The sequence below is a fragment of the Myripristis murdjan genome, chromosome 19, assembly GCF_902150065.1.
Source record: "Myripristis murdjan chromosome 19, fMyrMur1.1, whole genome shotgun sequence".
Taxonomy (NCBI): domain Eukaryota; kingdom Metazoa; phylum Chordata; class Actinopteri; order Holocentriformes; family Holocentridae; genus Myripristis; species Myripristis murdjan.
This window is the reverse complement of record NC_043998.1, coordinates 9,257,293-9,277,799: the sequence shown is the minus strand read 5'-3', so window position 1 is coordinate 9,277,799 and position 20,507 is coordinate 9,257,293. Positions and strand designations below refer to the sequence as shown.

At 40.4% G+C, this 20,507-nt stretch overlaps 1 protein-coding gene across 6 annotated transcripts in view; it reads left to right on the top strand.

Annotated features, from left to right (window-relative positions):
* The window catches only part of LOC115378093 (protocadherin-15-like), a 290,200-nt gene that overhangs the window by 227,751 nt on the left and 41,942 nt on the right, over positions 1-20,507 (top strand). The gene's annotated exons all lie outside the window — the stretch shown is intronic.

Below are 20,507 nucleotides of genomic sequence, written 5' to 3'. Positions count from 1 at the left end.
GGAGCTGATATTGCACACCTCATCAGACACCACACACACACCAGAGAGACACACACAGACCCTGTGAAGTCACTGGCTCAATGTGGGAGTGCAGCCATTCAGTTGTTGCAAATGTAGCAATCCTCTGGAAATGGAGAGACATTTGTCTTAATAAAACACATTCTAGCTATAAAAAAAAAAAAAAAAAAAACCTGAAACATTGGATGGCAGTGGTGACGAGTGCTTTCTGCTAAGACAAAGAAGGTGTGTTTTTTTTTCATTTGGCAAATGAATGAGTAACGTTAATAAAACCTACAGCTTAAATGGACTTAGTGCTATTGAAAAATATGAAGTAAGGCTATCGTGCAAAAAAAAAAAAGAGCAGAATTCATTATCAGTGGCGCCTTGTGCTATTTTTTGTCTCCCGCTCTACTTTCTGATGGATTATATAAAAAAAAAAGAGCATTTGGTGTGAGTCCAAAACATTTCAAAATAAACCAATCAACAACAGGGACGCAGCATAACACTTGCAAAATCATAGCTCTGCTCCAAGGCATGACAGAACTTTGCCTCCCCTTTCTTGTCAAATGTTGGTTCAGTCACAAGAGGTGAATGTTACACACACTCACACACACACACAGAGCAAGAGAGAGAGATGGTGCTGGTTCGTGATTACATGATTGATGTTTACTTGCTTAATTCAGTTTTGATTATTCTAATGAGGCTCTTTGGTGTGAAGAATTTCTGCCAAAGAATGAAAATAACTGTATTAAACGTCCCTTCATTTGACAAGGCACTTGCTTGTGTTTTCACCTCTGCATCCAGTCTTTAGTGAACAGTGGTGGTGTTTTCAATGATGCAAAGCTTTCCTAACAAACCAAGGTCACTGTAAACACACCCTTAACGCACCAAACCAATGACGGTACATTATACTCCTGCCTTACGTACACACACGTGCACACCGAGGTCACGGCTATAGCTCCTGCACTTCATCCTCGTTTTATGAGGCCAAAGGGTCACCCGAGGTTTTCTCCCCCGTGATTGGCAGGGTAGACAGGGGTGTCGGTGAGGTCAGATGTGAAATCGGCCTATAAACCTCCGCTATTATCTCTCCGCTCCTCTCTCTATCATCCTGTCATTCTGTCTCTCTATCTTTTCTCATCTTTCACGCGCAGATGATGGTTTCTCTTATTTCCCCTCTCTGTCACAGTCTTTCTCCATTATGATCTATTGCTGTCTTCTGCTACCATAGATAATTTCCTCTCTGTTAATGTGAATGGCTCTCAATTTCGCTGCCATTTTTATTTATTTGTTTGTTTATTTGTTTGTTTACCCACCCCTCTATCTGTTTTCTTGAAATCAGAGGCAATACTGATCTGTTAGGAATGATATCTCAGATGAATTTTGACTAAACTTGTCAGCTCACTGTTACAGTTTGACATTTTCAAAATGACTGATTGGCTCAGGCTGTGAGGGATGACATGTTTCATGTTGCTTTGTGCTATATATTTTTTTAATCTTTCATTTAATCTTTTATCTTTTAATCTTTTATTCTCTGTCTGTCTTTCTCTCCCTTTTCCTTTTGCTCTCCCTCTCCCTCTCTTCTTGCCTCTGTCCTGCATTTTAGTCAATGGCAAAACACGCTGTGGTTTAATACACAGACTGTTTTTTAGGGATTTTCTGTGATGCAGCTCTAGTTTCTCATACCTTCAAATCATCAGACATGAAACAGAAGATCCACTCAGCTGTCTCTGTGACAACCCCACAGTCTCCACTGAAACAGAAAGTGCACTTTGACAGAGAAATTAAAACTGCTTCTTAGCATTGTTAGCTCTCCTAATTGAAAACAATGGGCACCATTTGCTTGAAGCTAATGAGCTTGGATTTGGGTACCCATGAGCGTTAGTGAGGGATGCTCAGTCCTAGCCTTAAATTTTTAATTCGCCCAAAATGTCAATACAGATTTATTTTCCTCACAATGATAGACAAAATCCAAATTGTCAAGGTTTTGTCTTAAACAGAGAGCAGAATAAAGCTCCTCTCTATTTTTAGGAAAAGGGTTAGAGGCGAGAGAAAGATATCAGCCAGCCATATAATACTGCATTTGTGAATATGTATCATAGCTTCCAGCTAAAACGAATGTGTGTGTATCTGTCTATATGAGTGTGTGTATTTGTGAATGCACATACACATTCATGCATGTATGCACACATCTTTTTTTATGTATATTCTGTGCTTTTGTGTTTAATATTGTATGTTTTTGTGCCTGTGTGGCATGCTGCAGAGCTTTTTTTTCTTCTTCTTCTTCTAATTCCATGTAGTACTCACACAGAGTACGGTCTACCAGCTTTGAATTAATTATCCAGCTTTATTGAATAAAAGCAAACTATTGTACCAGTGTGGTTTTAAAAGCTCACTAATGCAGCTTAATGAGTGTGTGTGGTTTTGACAGACAAGCCTCTAGCCATGGACAAGGCTGAATTACTTATGTTGATTCCTGTAATGAAAAAGGAAGGCGACTACACAGCAAGGGCTTTTGTGAGAGTGTCTTTTTGGTACAGTAGATCTGTTCATCACTGCGCAGAATGATTTAAAATTTTAACAAATAATGAACTTGGGAGTACAAGGTTTTATCTGACTTTATCTAACTTGTCTGCATTGTCAAAACTGAGGGGGGAAAACGGTTTCTCTGCCACATTTCTCACAACATGAACACATGTAGGTAGTGTTTGAAATATAACTTTTTGTGTAAATTAAGTGTAGTTGGTGTATCCCATATGAGTTGATATATTTGGTATATTTTGTTTAAAAGCAAAAAAAAAAAACTTTCCATGCTGCTCTCTGCCTGTAAACATCACATCTCAACAATTTCAGCATATTTTAGAAAATCCTTTCCCTGTTATTTTTTTTTTACCACCCTCATTCATGCATGCTGAACTTATAAGTCAGATTTTTCCAGCAGCTCCTGAAGGCAGCATAATAGTCAGAACCCCAGCAACATTATGGAAACATTATGCTGCTGCACGCTGATGCTAATATAACGGATGTGTGCTGCACTTTTAGTTCCTTTGTGAGCAGATTAATGTGTTAATTTATGGCGCTTGGTCACATCTGCCCCAACGGACTGTTTTTACTTAGTTTTCAGCCCCACTGCTGCATTTAGATTTGTTGCTTTTCCATGTTCATTAGTCAGGTCAACTCAGTCCCAATTTTTAGTACAACACAGTGTCATTTTCAGGTCTGTGTTGAACTTATGTCCCCTCACACACACCTATTTTTATAGAATCGGCTTATCAGTCTACAGCAGAACAACCGCACAATGGGATTCGTTCTTGTTTTTTTGTGTGTGTGTGTGTGTGTGTGTGTGTGTGTGTGTTTGTTTGGTATCAGTGTTGCTGGACACACTACCTAACCAAAGGTCAGCTTGCCCACCAGGATAACTCTTGTCACTCCAGATGGCCAGCTTGTGGACAAGAAAGAAAAAAGAAAGAAACTAGAGGAAGGATGTCAAATCCTCCCGTTGGAATTTTGTAAAATGCCAGTTGTCAATTATAAACGCCTGCTGGTCAGTGTACCACCATCGATAAAGATGTAAATCGTTTTCAGGGATGCAAACTTGTCACCTTTCAGCGAAATTCAACATTTTGAGATCAAAATACATCATCTGCGAGATCTGCATGGATTTAAGGGAGGTCGGTCATGCTGATCACCTTTGATGCGGAATTGGTCAGTTTTAACTTCAGGAATACAAATCCTCGGTTTGGAGCACAGAATTCCAATTATGTGGAAAGCATTTGAAGGTGCAGTCATATTTACGACTGCCAGATAGAACGCAGGAGCTTATGAAAGGTGCTTGAAGGCAACAGTATAGCAGGTGTCACGGAGAATGGAATCGTAACACGAGATTAAGCCATGATGCCAGTTTTCCTGCAGCTCTTAATTTTTGTCTGTGCAGCTGTTGTTGGTCTGGTTCAGGTGCTGTGGCCGTCTTAATAGCTTGCAGTCTCTCACTAGACACTGGCAGGTAATGCAACATGTTGATTCACTCAGCCTCCTTATCAGCAGGGCCTCTGGTCTCCTGTCCTGTGCTGTTTGCCCAGCCCAGTGTCAGCCAGTAGTAAATGGCTCCCAAGGCATGATCAAAGTTTAACCTGACATCCTTGAAGTCTCATTAGTATGTCTTGTAGTCTTTTCCAGGCACTGCACTGTGGAATGGACACAGTTTTGTCAAGGTGCTTATGGTCTGATTTAACATCTACTTGTCATCCATATGTAAACCTCTTCATTCCATGTGGCTAACAATTGACCTTACCGGTACAATAGGCTGTCTGTTGCATATATAGAGAGATTTTTTATTCTTGTTTTTGTATTCTTGTTTTTGTCTTCTTGATGTATTCAGCTCCTACATCCACTGATTCCTTTTAAGTGTTTTATGTAGGGTTGTTTTACCCCATAATGCAGGGGCAGAGAGCCTTCTCCTATCATAACAGTTTTATTAATATTTTATGATTAATAAGAAGAACTTAATTGATGGGTCAAACATCACAGTGACCTTAATGTGATGGTTAGAGCTGCTTCTCTTTGGTGAGGCGTCTAATGTCAGATGGTTGTGATGATGACGCTGTTCACAGCTTGTTTTTCCAGGTTTGGGTCAGTCAATCATATCAATCTAGTGTGTCATTGAAACTATTCCTTATTTTAAACTGAACCTCATAGAACCAAACCAAGACTAACATTACAGAATTACAAGATTCAGAATTTCGTATTCAGAGTACCATTTGGGTGCAGGCTTTTTTGAGCTATGAATATGTATGTCAGTACATTAAATTTGCCAACTGGGATGTCCGTGCTCTTACGCTCAGTATCTCAGAATTGAACTCTACAGACAGAACCTCCAAGCTCATGAGATGACCAGTGATTTTGAAGGCTGTTAAACTGGAAGATGCACAGCATATTTCACTGAGCAATCAATGTTACTCCTTGAGTTAAAGTTTGTCCACTCGGTTTGTCCGCCAGCTACGGGATTGGCCACCGCATTGTGACGGCAATTTGTGTTGCGACAAAAGTTGATTCTGGCTCAACTTTATTGTCAGATGCCGCCGTGTGTTTTTTGCATAACGCTCTACAGCAGACACTGCTGCAGCCACAATGCGCCATGCCCATTAAAATGAAGGAGTGTCTGGTCCAATCTGAATGTGGCCTAAATACAACAATCTGATCCTTAACACCTCAGAGACAAAGACGATGGGCACTGACTTCAGGAGAACAAAGGAGAGGTTCCACACACCTCCACCCTCACCCCTCCTCATACATGGAGAAGCAGTGGAAAATGTGGAAAACCTTAAATTCCTTGGAGTCACTGTGTAAAAGCACACACACACACACACACCCGGCCATTCCCTGTTCAAACCACTGCTGCCCGGCAAACACTTTAAGACAATAAGATCCTGCACCAACAGACTGAGGAGCAGCTTCTCTCTCAGAGCTGTGGCCTCCATCACACCCCTGCCTGCCCAGCCACAGAACAGAATACACCAACTGTGAGCACATACACACACGTGTGACTGCAACAAACACACTTGCACATGCACACACCCACAAACTCTGCTACCTCAGACACAGTTTTTAGCTACTTTGTAACTGTATACATTGTGTAAACATTAATAGATGTAAATTTAAGTAAACTAGTTCCTGCTGTATTTTTTGTACATGCAATAAGTGTTATCACTTCTTTTTAAGCTGCCCACTATTTAAACCAAACAGCATTGGAAAGTGTCATCTTTTGTTCAACATTAAGATGCTCATACCGCTGTTCTCTTAATTATTAAGCTGCTGCTATAATGATTACTGGTGTTTTTCTAGTACCGCTTCAATTACCTTTTCTTTTCAACTACATTGGAACAAGCCATGTGAAATTTCATTCATCCGAGTATAATGACAATAAAGATCATTCTAGTACGTTCTATTCTTAATGGATTTTTTAACGTGTTTTGTCAACTTGCTTGAGATCACAATACAAATAATTATCTGACTTTATTTTATTATTTCCATAGTTAGTAGAGCTGAAGCCCTATTTTACTCTGCACGGGTGTTTTTATACACGCTACATTGTATTACACTTTAGAGCTATGACTGTTTGAGTTATATTGCCTTTTTCTCACAGTGGTAGGAGGAAAAAAAATATTTTGGCATGTGGGAATGTATTAAAGTTTACAGTTACAGGTACACACTCAGCCCTGCAAACACACATGCACAAGCACAGACACACACACACACACACAAACACACTGAACTGATGAGCAGTGAAGTATGGTGTTGGCACTCTGACCTGCTGCTGGGGCATTTTCCTCTGTGTTTTTTTTTTTTTTTTTTTCTCCATCAAGTAAAAACAGATTAACGAGGCGAGGAGGAAGTTTGTGAAATCGCTGTAGGAACCCTCAGTAGCCTGAGCAGGGCTTGTCGTCCTCTCTCCCTCTCTCTCTCTCTCTCTCTCTCTGTGTCTGTCTTTCTCCCCCCTGTTCCTAGGACCCTTCTTTGCACCTGCACAATTAGTATGCAGTCAGTATCACATGCACACACACACACACACACACACACACACACACAAGGAACAGAACAGTGCACAGAAACAAAAAACTTGAGACATCACAGCTTATTGACATCTACAAACCCCATCCCGCCTGTTTATCCATGCACAAGTGTGTGTGCCTGTGTGTGCGTGTGCCTTTTTGGTGTTTGTGGCTGTTTGAGTGTGTGCACCTGTGAATCTGTGTGTGTGTGTGTGTGTGTGTGTGTGTGTGTGTGTGTGTGTGTGTGTGTTTGTTTCACCCCATGCTGTCGGAATGCCTTACAGCCCGTTACTTTGTTAATGAATCTAATTAGAACGTGGTGAGAGTTAAGAACCAAAACACTTCTAAACATCAAAGCTTTGTTTTTAATCAAGAAAATTATAAGATCAAAGATGGCAATACGTTGCTTTGTCTTGCATCATTACAGAGATAGAGATAACACGTTACAGCATGGCAAGAGATTTAGATGAATCAGGCCACATCCATCAGCTGCTCCGTGTCGACATGTACGCTGTGTTAGAGAACTGGAGGAGGCAGGCGAGGGGTCACCGTGGCTGCAAAGGCTCGCTCACCTCTAGTCTTTAATCTGCCCTTTGAAAAAGTCAAGAGTTTTGGCTGCAGTCTAAGACTACGCATCTGCAAATAAGGAGATAACAAATGAAAAACACAGTGGGCTGGAGCCAAGCCATTTATTGCCTTGAAACTAATCATTAAGTATAGATGAAATGAAGTCATGGATGACTTCCACCAAGTCAGTAGTGGAGAGAAATTACCTAAGAGATATTTCTTAATTGGTAGACGCAAGACTGAATGTGCTTGTTAAGATTCAGCGAAAACACACACACATATACTAGATTTCTAGCAGCCAGTTTGATGCTAGGTGGTAGGCTGTCAAAAATATCTTACATTTTAGTTCATCAGCTTGGAAGTCTGAAAGTAGATGTCCTTGTTAGGTTGAAGATCCAACATCTAAAACAATGTCAGCCAATTTTTGTGAAGTGTACAGGAGTCATTAGGATTTTACTTTGAGGTACTCCACAGGTTAGATTTGCAAAAGATGCACATGCATATGAACGAATTAAGATCAAAGTCAGTGCTTCCATCTGTGCAAGATATTTTAACCTATTAATTAAGCTATATGACCTATTAATTAAGTCCAAAGCAGCATACAGTCCCTGCACTATGTTGTAAACTGAGACCAGTGAGGCAAACACTGTTACTGAGAATGGAGGAGTAATGTTTTACCCACTTTTAGAACTGATAGTAAGCCAATTATTGCTCTATTATTGGCAGCAACATATTTAGCTGAGAACATGGTAACACATTTACAGACTGGATCCTCTGCGCCATAGAGTTATTGACCATATCAGACCATTTGAAGCCAAAGAAAAGGAAGTGAGTCACTTCAAGTATTTGAAGTATTTCTTTCTCTAGTTGTCTTTCCTCTTTCTCCCTCTCTTCATCATCACCCAAGTGTCTGTTAATGAATGTTCTCATTCTCTACAAATCTACCTGGTGATTTCCGTCACATCTTTGTTTCTGTAGCTTTTGTTTGCAAAAATAGTCCCTATTATGTCTCTGCCACCTGCTCCATTTTATCTCTTTCTCCTGTATAATGCCTTCTGTTTTCTCACGCTTTCCCAGGGATAGGAAGTTACTTGGTAATTTTACTCTTGTTACTGTAGATGAATGGATTAGTGTAACTGTTAAAAGTAATTCAAAATTTCTTCTATTTGGTGTTTGCACTTTATCTTACTCCTGATTACTTTATTAAGGAGTACAGAGCACAATAAGACAAGGCAGTGGAGCAGTCTGACCTCAACCTCCCAAAACTCATACTGCTCTGTATTTGATATGAAGTAAAAAGAAGCCATCCGCAAACTTGCCAGTAATTACCCATTTCATTAATGGTGTTACCACATCAAAGCTTAAATTGTAAATTTTGGGAGGTTAGACTGCACCGCATGTACTATGTATCACCTCGGTTATTCTGTTGCACAGGTAGCTTGGTACTTGAGTATTCGTTTAATGAGGTACTTTTTGACTTATTTTCCAGACAAATGCTCTCACTCTGACTTGATTAAAATATTTCAGTCCTCTTTCCACCTCTGCTCTCTTGTTCTTTTTTTCACCCCTCCCATTTCTCTGTCTCTTTATGAAGTCTACACTCTGTTTCCTATCCTATAAACTATCTTCTATCAAATTAAACGTCTCCTCTGCCAACATGCAGAAAGTCCCTGAAGCCTCTAAAACATTTTAACTATGAGATAAATGCGTCCTCCCCTGACGCACGCCAAAACAAGCGCGTCCGATCTGTGGCTCTATAAATATATGTCTAACCGCTTCAGTTGAAGGTTACCTTGTTTTGTTGATACACACAAACAGGCGAGTGCACACACAGCGCTGCTGGCAATGTTACGACTGTGACAACAAATGGCAAGCAACCATGCTGTTGTTATTTATAAGATAGCTAGTAGCTGGGAGTGAGAGACCGGGAGAGAGAGGAAGAGACAGGGAGGGAGGGTAAAGTGAGAAACTGAGAAGATAGAGCAAGAAAGAGAGAAGGTGAGGATAGTGTTAAAGTTTCATAGAGTGGGAGAGCGTAATTGAGACGGTAGTGTGTGAGTTTGAGACGCTGAGAGGAAAAGAAAGAGCGGGAAAAAGGAAAAATGACAGGAAGGAGAGGGGACACGAGTTGCTAAGGAGGCAGAGTTTGAGAGAATGAAAGATCCAAATAGAAAACAAGAGAAGATGCTGCTGGAATACACCACCTCAAAAACCCACTGACTGACGCAGACGTTGACAGGCAGAGAGGCAGATGCACTCACACGCACTCGGATCAACATACACACAGAAAAGCCTTTACACCGGCAGATGAGCTGACAGGCTGACAGATTGAAGCAGATTGAAGCAAACCAGCAGACAAGCAGGTAAAGAGTCAAATGTCAAACAGACAGAGAATCATTGAGACATACAGATGGACAAGCAGATACACAGACACATAGACGGTCTGTCTGGCAGATTGATAGACAGGCAGACTGACGCTCAAAGCATCCAGCCAGCTAGATTGACAGACATTACATACAGAGAGATAGACACCCCCCCACACACACACTGATAAATATAGATAGTGACAAAAGCAGGAAAATGAAATGGACACTAGGGTTGGACGGACACATCAGGGGTTGCAAACAGAATCCATCACCTCTGGGAATTCCTCTCGTGGTTTTGTGCCAACATGAAGCTGCAATATGCAACTTTTCGCCTTGAGGCAGCAAAGTGTATTGTCACCCCACCCATCCGCCCCTCAGATGGGTGAGTTCCCAGCCCTAACGTTTGTCACTCATCCAGATGAGCTGACGACCTTGACGTGGCATCTAGCCTGAGGCTGAGCTAACCGGTGTCGATAAAGCTGCTACAGGTGCTGACGAGGCAGACGCTGAACACAGGAAGTCTATGTTCACTTGTGTTTGCAACCAGGGCTTTGTCAGCTGCACCTTTTAGGTTTGTTGTTCTTATATTTCCTTCTGCTTTTGCCATTTTTGTTGTAGGTCACACTTCCATGCTCAGTCGTCAGCAGCCCCACCTTGAGAGGCAGAATACAACGCATACAACAAACGCCTTATTGAAAACAGTCAGGGAGGATTTAGACATGTACACTTATTGTCATGGATACCCAGAAAATGATCATCTTTTTAAAATATGTTCTTTATCCTCAAATTTGGAAACACAACGGCAGTTATAAACATTAAGCTCAAGTCGATTTATCGTTTTCTTGAAGGTGGCTTTCGCTCTCACTCTTAAACTTTAGGAAGGTGTGTCCATCCTCATGAGACCAGTAGACTAACACTACGAAAATCACAAAGTAGAGGACATAAATGGAGCAATGTAATTACAGTTAAATAAGCATGGACTTGATGGAATTTGCATTTTGGCATCAAGCAAGGTATTATTAGAGCCAGCACAGAGCTTATCTCAGCCAGCATTTCCTATAATCTTCCACAGGGTTTGCTGGATTTGTCCCACTTGTGCCACTGCCTCCTGTTGGGAATCTAATACCACCTGATGACTTAATGATCATGGTTATGTTAAAGCGCCATTTCATTTGAGATCATTATGCCTACATTGTGTACACTGACTGTGTTTGTGTCGAATATGTCTGGCATCTCGCTGTGCTGTGTGTGTTGGCTGACAGGAGGATGTGCATTATTGTCCAACCGTAATGGGCAGACTGACAGACAGTCATACGCACACAGAGACGAAACACCCAAACAGTCAAATGAGCACATAAACAGAAAGAGAAACACACATCTTGCCAAGTAACTAGTCACCTCACCTGCTAGGCTGTCAACCAGACAGTCAGTCTGTGTCATTATAGCACTAATTAACACATAGTCTAACCTGGGTGCAAATACCAGCCGCATAGTACCCACATGATTGGATTGGCATGCACTGGAGGGCTGCGTTGGTGTGTGTTTGTGTCTGAACTTGGTTAGTCATCTAAATGTGCGTGCATGCGTGTGCAATTCTTCATTATGAGATATTTATGTAAATGCGAGGAGCCAAACTATAGCCTGTGGAGTTTAATAATGCTCTTTCTTTTTTCCTATCACCCTCAGCAGCACATCGCATTACAATCAAGAAGTGAAGAGATGTAGAGTGATGACAGCCAAAAGGCGAGAGAAGCAGGCGTGTAACTGGAAAGTTGATGGGTCTAATCAGGGGAAATATTGGTGGTGGAAGTGATTGACTAACACTCTCCCCTCCCACAATATTTTCTCTTTTGGTTTCTTTTAGTGAAGTACTCAAATTTCTGTGGATAGCACACTGTGGTTGTGCTGGGCAGCTACTACTAAATCAAATTCATGCACTGCAAATCTCCTCAGAACAGATACAGATAAGTAAAGAAAAAAAATAAGAACAACCGATTATATTTCTAAATGTACATCGTGGCTTTCTTAACAAACAGATAATATCACCCTGTTATGTAGTTAGCCATAGTGTGGGGAGCGCTACATAGATCATAACCATCACTGTCTTGATTTGGCCTCTAGCTAATGTATCTAATGGAAATAAGTCGTATTAGCAGTGATTGCTTCTAAATTAGCCTCAACAATCTTCAACAAACCGACTGTTTGTTTTACACCGACACACAAACAATCTAAGAAACTTGTCAGATGTCTCTTTGTCAAGCCTTCGTGTGATATATATTTAGACATTATTTGTCCAAAGCCAATTCTCCAATGGATCTCTGTGACGTCGCCAGGCGTGGTTGTTAAGAGATTTATGATGCAACTGCAAAGCCTTTATTAAAGAATGAGGAGAGAGGATGATGGAGAGTGAGAATGAGAGGGAGAGAGATTGATCGGGTGATGTGTGTAGAGAGAGAGAGAGAGAGAGAGAGAGAGGGAGGGGGGTGATCAAAATAGACTTGTTATATTGATGAGTCATCACAACAGACAGAATCATTACTACATCTTGATGTCTCATTTATACACACACACACACACACACACACACACAACATTCAGGTTGGACCATACTTGCATACCTCAGAAATGAATTTTGTGCTCCCATTCACACAGACAGGCATACACACACATTCACAAGTCCTTTCTCACAAACTGGGCAAAGTGACTCACAAATGCACACACACATTTTATCTTATTTAAAATCCAGGCACTCATAAGCTTATGTCTGTGTCTGTAGGGATAACAGTATGCTTACATTAGTTGTTGCTTTTTTTCCTATTTGCCAATCTTTATCCCTACTTAAAGCAATATTGCTCCCCTCCATTGCCAAAACATACCCATTTCATGTCGCATACTGTATTGTATATGGCACAACTCCGATGGTAATCAACACTGTTGCTTTAACCACAAAGGAACATCTTGTTTCCATGAATCACTGGACTAGAGTGTAATCTGGTTCGTCCCTCTGCTTTTGACAGTCTATATTGCTGAACACAGACATAAGGTCAGTGTTTTTGTTAATGTTTTAGTTTTCTCCTCTGATCTGAGCCTGGGCCAACCATAATAATAATTTGTGAAATATGCAGCAGGTAATTGTCATTGCATTTTTGCGTGTAATGATGTCTTGGTTGCATGTAATGTTTCTGTTGTATTATTTAGCTAGTTGGTTTTCTGTCGGCTGATCTCTGAAATGAGTGTTTATGCATATAGGCGGTATTGAATCATTGCTGTTTTCAAATTATAATAGCGCCCGTGTGTGTGTGTGTGTGTGGTGTACATGAGAGTAGCTTTAACAGTGAACGTGGTCCATGTTGTGTGTACTGTGAATCCTGCTGGCGGCCCCAGATGAACACATTTGTTTATTTGTTTATTTAAAGGATCACAATTAACTGATGCCATTGCAATCAGCTAATCGTCCTGGGGTCCACATCTGACATGCAGTGCATAATTCATTACATGATGAACATTAATATAAATAAAATTACATCAGTATGAATTAATATAAAAAAGTGCATACACTGAAATTAAACAAAATACATTCATGTACATACATTTAGGTCTGTACATACATTAGGTCTCATTACATGAGAATGCATGAATACAATTTAAGTTTGTGATCAAAACAGAAAACACTTCTTTTTTTGGTCTAAAAGCGTCTTTAGTCTTCTCTGCTCGGAGCGATTAATTATTAAAAGTTTAAACAAATGAAACTCAACTTTATAGCCATGCACCTTTTTAAAGGTTTTCTAAAAGCTGCCTTTGTCTTTACTGTCGTTTTCTCCCTACATTATCCAGCAAGAATGAGAATAAAAACTGTCAGGGCTAAAAGTAAAACTAACCTCTTATGCAATTGTTCAAGAGTGTGAGAGCAGTGTTTCCTTTTGCAGAGAGCTCTTTGCCGTTTTTGGCTCTGACCGCCCAAATCCTCTCCAGAACTGAACAGAAAATTAAACAGTGTTGGCCATCAAAGTATGGAACACCATGGATTACAACATTAAATCCATTTTTAAAGACAGAACACGGAGGAATCCAATTATTTAACATTTCATTCGACAGGGGAGGGGAGGGAGGGCAGGAAAGTGAGAGAGTCAGAGGGAGGGAGAGAATGGGGTGGGGTGGTTGGGTGGGCGTGTGTGTGTGTGTGGGTGCGGGGTTAAGAGCGAACTAATGTCAACATGTGTTGCTGTTAACACTTTTAAGTATTGATTAGCAGCGCATGGATTATTCTTTTTTTTTTTTTTTTTTTTTTTAAGAGGAGCCATTGTAATTATTCATCTATTTTTGGCACTGGTGGAATTCAGGGGGAACATGAAGAAGAGAGAAGAGGTGAATGAGAGAGTCTGAGAGAGGAGGCGAGAAAGGGAGAGAAGAGGAGGAGGAGAGGGAGGGGATGGGAGCAATGAGACAATAGCTCAAAAAGCTGGAGGGTGATCGTGAACCTCAGCGAGGACAGGAAGAGAGGTTAGAGAGGAGGTGTGTGTAGTTATTAGCGAGCAGCGTCTCAGTAAGTGGTTGCTTCTCAGCACATTGTGAGCAGCTTGCATCATGTGTTGCTGCTAACCTCCTGAATTGTTTAATTTAGAGGGGTGACCAAATTATTTAAAGCAAATTTAAACCAAATTATTTAAAGCTATATTAGGCAAGAGAGGGAGAGAGAGAATGGAGCGAAGCGAGAGAGTGAGGTGAGGTTATGTCCTAGCTCCAAAAGCCCGAGGCAGGATTTGAATGTGAGTGAGTGAAAGGCAGGAGGGGCTTGGAGAGGAGTCTTGGGTGTAATTATGGGTAGCGCAGCATGTCTCACTGCTACACGCTCCTGAAGGCTGGGCTTCTTTTGATAAAGAGGGAGAAGATAGGGTTCTGGATTATTGAAGAAGCAAAGCCAACTTGGACTAAGTCAAGTTGGTCTCCTGAATATGATTCTCCTTGGCCTCATCATGATTCTCAGTTAAATTTGTCGATGGAGTTGTGAAGCATTTTAATCATTTAAGAGAATGTACACCACTTTGAACCGCATCCTCTCTGGATTTATACTGCACTGGAAATATTGAACAGTATCGAAATAGTAGTAATACCATGGAAAAATACTTTTTTTTTTTTTATTTTTCTTTCTTTCTTTCTTTCTTTCTTTCTTTCTTTCTTTCTTTCTTTCTTTTTTTTTAAAAAATAAAATCAATTAAAAAATAAGGACGGGCATTTATTGATTTTTTTTTTTTTTTAATTAAACTGTTTTAGTATGTAATTATTGATGTTTTAATCTGTATAAATTTGTAGTGCTAACTGCTCCATACAATATTTGCTAGTTTTACATTCTGAGAGTATATCACATTTTATTTTTTTCATGTAAAATCTTATTCTAAAAAGTAGCTACAGCTGTCAGATATAGTCAGAACGTCAATATTTCCCTCTGATATTTGGTGCAGTAAAAGACTGAAGGCTCACAAAATAGAAATACTCAAGTAAAACACTAGGCACTCGCATACAGTACCTGAGTTAACATACTGAGTTGCTTTCCTCTTCTGGTCAGCTAAGTGAGCTCTTTTACTTTCTTACTGTAAATATAGTATAATTTCAACAAAGGGTTTTTTTCACCCGTACTTGATTTTGCTTGATGACAACAACACTGCGGGAAAAATGAAGCTTTTTGATTTATTTCTATGCTTCTCGTATTTCTATCCTTGTGAGGAAATTTGGTCCTCATAAGATTAGAGAATACAAAAATCTTTCTCTGTTTCTCTCTCTTTCACCCACTCACTCACGCACACTCACACGCACTACACTAAGGCTCTTGTCGGCCTTGTCTTGTCAGGATCCAGCCAAATAACACTAATTTATATTCAGCTGGATAGAGATGACCAACCTGAAGACCAAGTGCAGTATTTTATTCAATATTACAAATTCCGCACAGATTAAAAAGTCAAGGTTTTCTTATTCATTGGATATAAGTTGTTAAATAATGGGTTGAAATATATTTTATTGTGGGTAGTACTCTGTGAGTTGTGGCTGTGGGTGTGAGTGTGTATGCGCTTCTGTCAGTCTACCTCAGTGCAGATCAGCAGATCATAGTCCCTGATAGATTAAGTAGATTAAGAAAGATGCTATCAGCACACACACAAATACACACACACACACACACACACACACACACACACACACACACGTCAGAAGCTTTGCACAGAAGTGATGTCAGATGAATCCTCTTGTCAGTCAGCCAGTGTGTATATGCACACATAAACATACACATGCACACATGAACACACACACACACACACACACACACGTATAAATATATATGTGTGCGTGTGTGTGTGTGTGTGTATACAGACTGTACGCTTGTCAACATCACTGCTTTTCTTCTGTCACTCAGTTTATTCAAACGCACACATCCAGACATATTTTTAGTTGTCTGTCTTTCTTTCTCCATCTTTTTTGCTCTTTCCCTTTTCTTCTCCTTTTCTGCTCTTTCTTTGTCCTCTTTTAATATCTGTTGTCACATTTGCTCTGATTATCTTTCCTCTTTTGACAAAAAAAGCAACCCATAAATGTGTCATCTGGGTCTTCTCTCCTTCTTTTTCCATCTTCCTCTCCATCCTTGGACAAACAAGCATCACATGTTTGACAAAGGATTACATTATGTAACATCACTTCAACTTTATTCCACTCAAGTCCAGACTATTTGAGCGATGCTTGTCAGCTGACTGACAGCTGACAATGTGGTCCTGTTATCAAACCAAAGCAGGCAAGAGAGAGAAAAAAAAACCGAGAAAAAAAGTGCTGAGACATGAGTGGCTGGAGAATGGGAGGAGGGCGAGAGAGGGAAGGTTGAGAGATGTAGAGAGCGAGGTGAAGACCAGGGAGAGTGACTGACAATGAGAAGGAATGACAGAGGTGGACAGGGAGAGAGAGAAATGGAGAGGCAGTGGAGAGCAATATGGCAGAGGGGAAAGAGGTACGAGAGAGATGCAGGGTTACAGGGAGAGAAAAAAAGGCCAGAAGGTACAGAAGATGAATCATAATTAGTCAGAGGTCAGAGAGCGTTCAGCAGAAAGAAGAAACAAACTAGTGCCGCTAGTTACACGCCTGCCAGCTATGAATGCCTTGGCAAAAGTCAAATCTCTAATAATAATACATTTAGCATGCACTCAGACTGTTGATGCTAACTTCTCATTAAAAAGTTTAAACAAAACTTAGCAGTCATATCTGATTTAGTTGCTGCCAAGAAGCCAACAAAGCAAGGGGAGGGAAATTTCAACCAGCGTTGGGCCAAAAAACAACAATAACAAAATTAAATATGAATGTAATATACAGCAAAATGATCTCTCTGAATTGCTTACATATTTCAGCTGTTTTCAGAGGGGCATCCATGATGTTAATCCATTGTTAGCTGGTGTTAACAGTCAGCTGAGTAAGTGTGTACAGATAATGCTTTGGTGGCTTAGACATCAAGCCTGTCTTACCCCAATTCACTCCCATTTGTGTTCGAAAAATGTGAAAAACTGCTCTGTGAAGCTAGCTGCAGTTTCTAGTTAACCTGTGTTTCCATGCTCTGTGGTGGGACTTCTCAGCTTCTTTGTCGGGGTCCACTATACTCTGCTTCGGGCTGTCAGTCACAACCACTCACAACAAAGCTGAAGAGTGTAATCGAGCAGAAATTAAATGTGTGTTTTAAAAAACAAACAGAAAAAGTTTTAAATATGCAGATGTCATTTTAGCAAAAGCACGTGTATTCACAAGATGGATTTACTGATTTAAAGCAATTTTCTAGTTTTATGGAGTTGCTTTTCACATTTTTTCCAACATGAATGGGAGTAAATTAGAATACCTTAATGTCATATACAGTGTGAGGGGAGATGCCATCCTCCTTTTTAGCAAAATGACCAAAATGCATCCCCCTTATTAACCTGCCACAATAGTAGCAGGGAGAGTGCAGGGCCAGAGGGGCTGTTTCATTGCATATGTTAGTCTAGTCTGCCTGACTCATCGATCCTTTATCTGACTCAGGTATGTGCAAGATAGAATCCATGGCCCTGACCGTGGCTCTGAAATATCAGCAGCCTGTGCTGTGTATCGATAAATCCATGACACTGCATCCATGCAGACCCTCGTTCAAAGGCGGGCTTTAGGTGGCTGTGCCCGCCCTGATCATCAGCTGAAGCAACGAAAAGCTTTTTCTTTTTTTTTTCTTTTTTAGTACGTTGTACTACTGTCTCTTTAGAGAGAGACAGAGAGAGAGTTAAATCTCTCTCTCTGTCTCTCTCTCTCTCTCTCTCTCTCTATCTATCTATCTCTAAGTTAAATCTCTATCACATTAAATCTCTGTGATGAAGACTCCCGGGCTATTCTGCATCTTATTGGCTTAGCTGATATTGCTTTAACCAATCGAACTCCTCTTGCCTAAATCCTGACCAATCCCAACCAAGGAACACACCGTTCATGTCCGTGTGCCGCGTGAGGGAGGGGAGAGAGTGAGGGAGAGAGACTTAACGTTAGTCTGTTAAAAAACTTGATTGGAGTGAATAAATTACAGATATGGATGCCAAACAATGTTTTAATTATTTTAGTAAGAACATTGCCGGTCGCTTAGCTGTGAGTGAGCCCTAAAGAGGCAGGAAGAAACATTTGAAGTCGGTTGGCTATAACGCTAATCAACGTAAACTATAAAGTTTATGGTGACAGTCTGGACTTCCTTTAGTTTTCGTCTGCTAGCTAGCTAGTAGCTACAGACGCCACAAAGCTACACTATGTCTAACGTTAACTATAAAATGACTGCGTGGCTGAAAAGACAATGAAGCTCGAGGTGGGATTACAAAGCTTCTTCATACCCTGAGCTGACCTGCTAGCTTCCAGGCAGAAGGTAGGCTACGTTTATCTGCTTTGCTACAGAGTGCACTGACTGGGAGCTTGGCTAGCTGAGGTGTTTTGGTCCGTCTGCTCTCTCTCTCTCTCTCTCTCTCTCTCTCTCTCTCTCTCTCTCTCTCTCACGTGTGGTTGATCAATTTGGTCGTTTCATTCAAACGGTGGAATACACAGGATAGAAATAACTGGTTGTGTGCAAGTTTAGAAATGGATGTTTTGCTGATTGTATTGTTCATTATTGTTCTTTATTTTTCAAATTCTACAAACCCTGTGTTGTTGAGAGATACAGGTGAATCTATTGACTGGCGTGACGGGACTGTTGAGTAAACCCTGTTGAGATGCAGCAGGTGAATGTGAACCACTGTGCAATACATGATATAGGCCATGTTGGCATGATCACTGTTTTTATTAAGCATTATTAAGCTTTATTATGGTCAAGCACACCCTCGAGTGTATTAATGTGATTATACAACTGTTACCAACAAAATAAAATGTATAATCAAAATGTATCCATACTGTGGGCATTTTGCTCTCAAAATATAAAAGTTTTTTTTGCTAGAATTCTCTCCATTTCAGCAGAAATGCATGAGATCTGACAGTAACTAGTCCTTGTCAGCCAGCCAACTTGGGCTTATCACGTTTAAACTGAATAAATACCACACATAGCAACACAAATCCGCTTTGCTAGCTCAATCATGTTGTAACTAGAATATCTGCTGGAAAAAATATTTTTTTCATGGACTGATAGTTACACTTCTGCCGACTTCTCAGTCAGTTTTACCTCTCCAGCTGATCCAGCTCTTCAGTTGTCACTCTCGCGCATCTCGGCTTTTTCTGTTCTGTCTTGTCTTCCTCGTTCAGCCATTTATCCAAACTTAGGTCACCAAATAAATCAAAATTGACAACAAAACGGTCCATTATGCAGGCTAACAAAGTTGACAGCAGCTTTTGATCCGGGTTTCAGTGAAACGTTTCGTGTTGCCGTGGAAACCACACAGACTCGGGCAATAAGATGTAGGCGGAGTAATATTTTCAGTGATGAGGTATTTTTCATTTGAGCACGGCTAGCCGTGCTGTCATGCTCATTTGAGCACATTTCTGATTGACCAATCAGGTCGGATCTACGTGTTGTATAATAGATATTTCATATGCATGCACTATGCAATTTGAGTTCTGTTGCGTTAATTGAGTCTTGGCCATGCCAAGGACCCCACCTCACATTACTGTCTGTCTGTCTATCTATCTATCTATATAGACAGGCAGACAGAGAGACACAGACAGACAGACAGACTGAGACACAGACAGATAGATAGATAGATAGATTTATGTCAAAAACACAGGTAGGTGTGGTGAGAATGACAATGACAAATGGCTTAAAAAATTTTCACTGGGGCAGGCACTGGATACAGGTTTGTGTCCATGGTGCTGAAGTAGCAGACAGATTTCGTCCTTCTGTCAGTTTTGTCTAGAATAATCTTTAAACTATATACAGTAAATATTTAATTCTAGACTATATTGCAGCCTATATACCCTATAGAGTAGTGTTACCTTCATGATCAAAGTGACAAGAAGCAATATGTAGTCATGGAAGATGTGACTGAGGACATTAACCTGCACTGACTGCACTGCTACATTCACATGAATCAAAGTAAAGTTTATACAATAAAAAAAAAAAGGTGTGTTTTGAAAAATAATCATTGTTAAAATGCTTAATGTCCACATCCAGTACAAGAATAGGCACAAATTATTTTTTTATCCCCATAGCAATTCTAGGCTATAATGCTGTCTTTTCTGTTTTGCACAGTGTTCATTATGTGTCCTTCAAGGAATTTAGATGGTAAAAAAAAAAAAAATCCACGGGGTCATGTAACTTAAAATGGTCCTGCGTGTAGTGTATTGTGAGTAACATGAGAAAACCTTGCCTGAATAAACGCTAGAGTCTGCTGCATAAAATTAAGAGGTGTATTTACTCACTACTTTAATGCACAATTATAAAAAGACAATTGGAATAGGGAAGGAAGGAAGATAACTGGATGAATTGGAAATGAGAAATGTTACAGTTATGGTCAAGGTGTCCTGCAACAATGTCCTCGGGGAGGTGTGTGTGTGTGTGTGTGTGTGTGTGTGTGGGAGC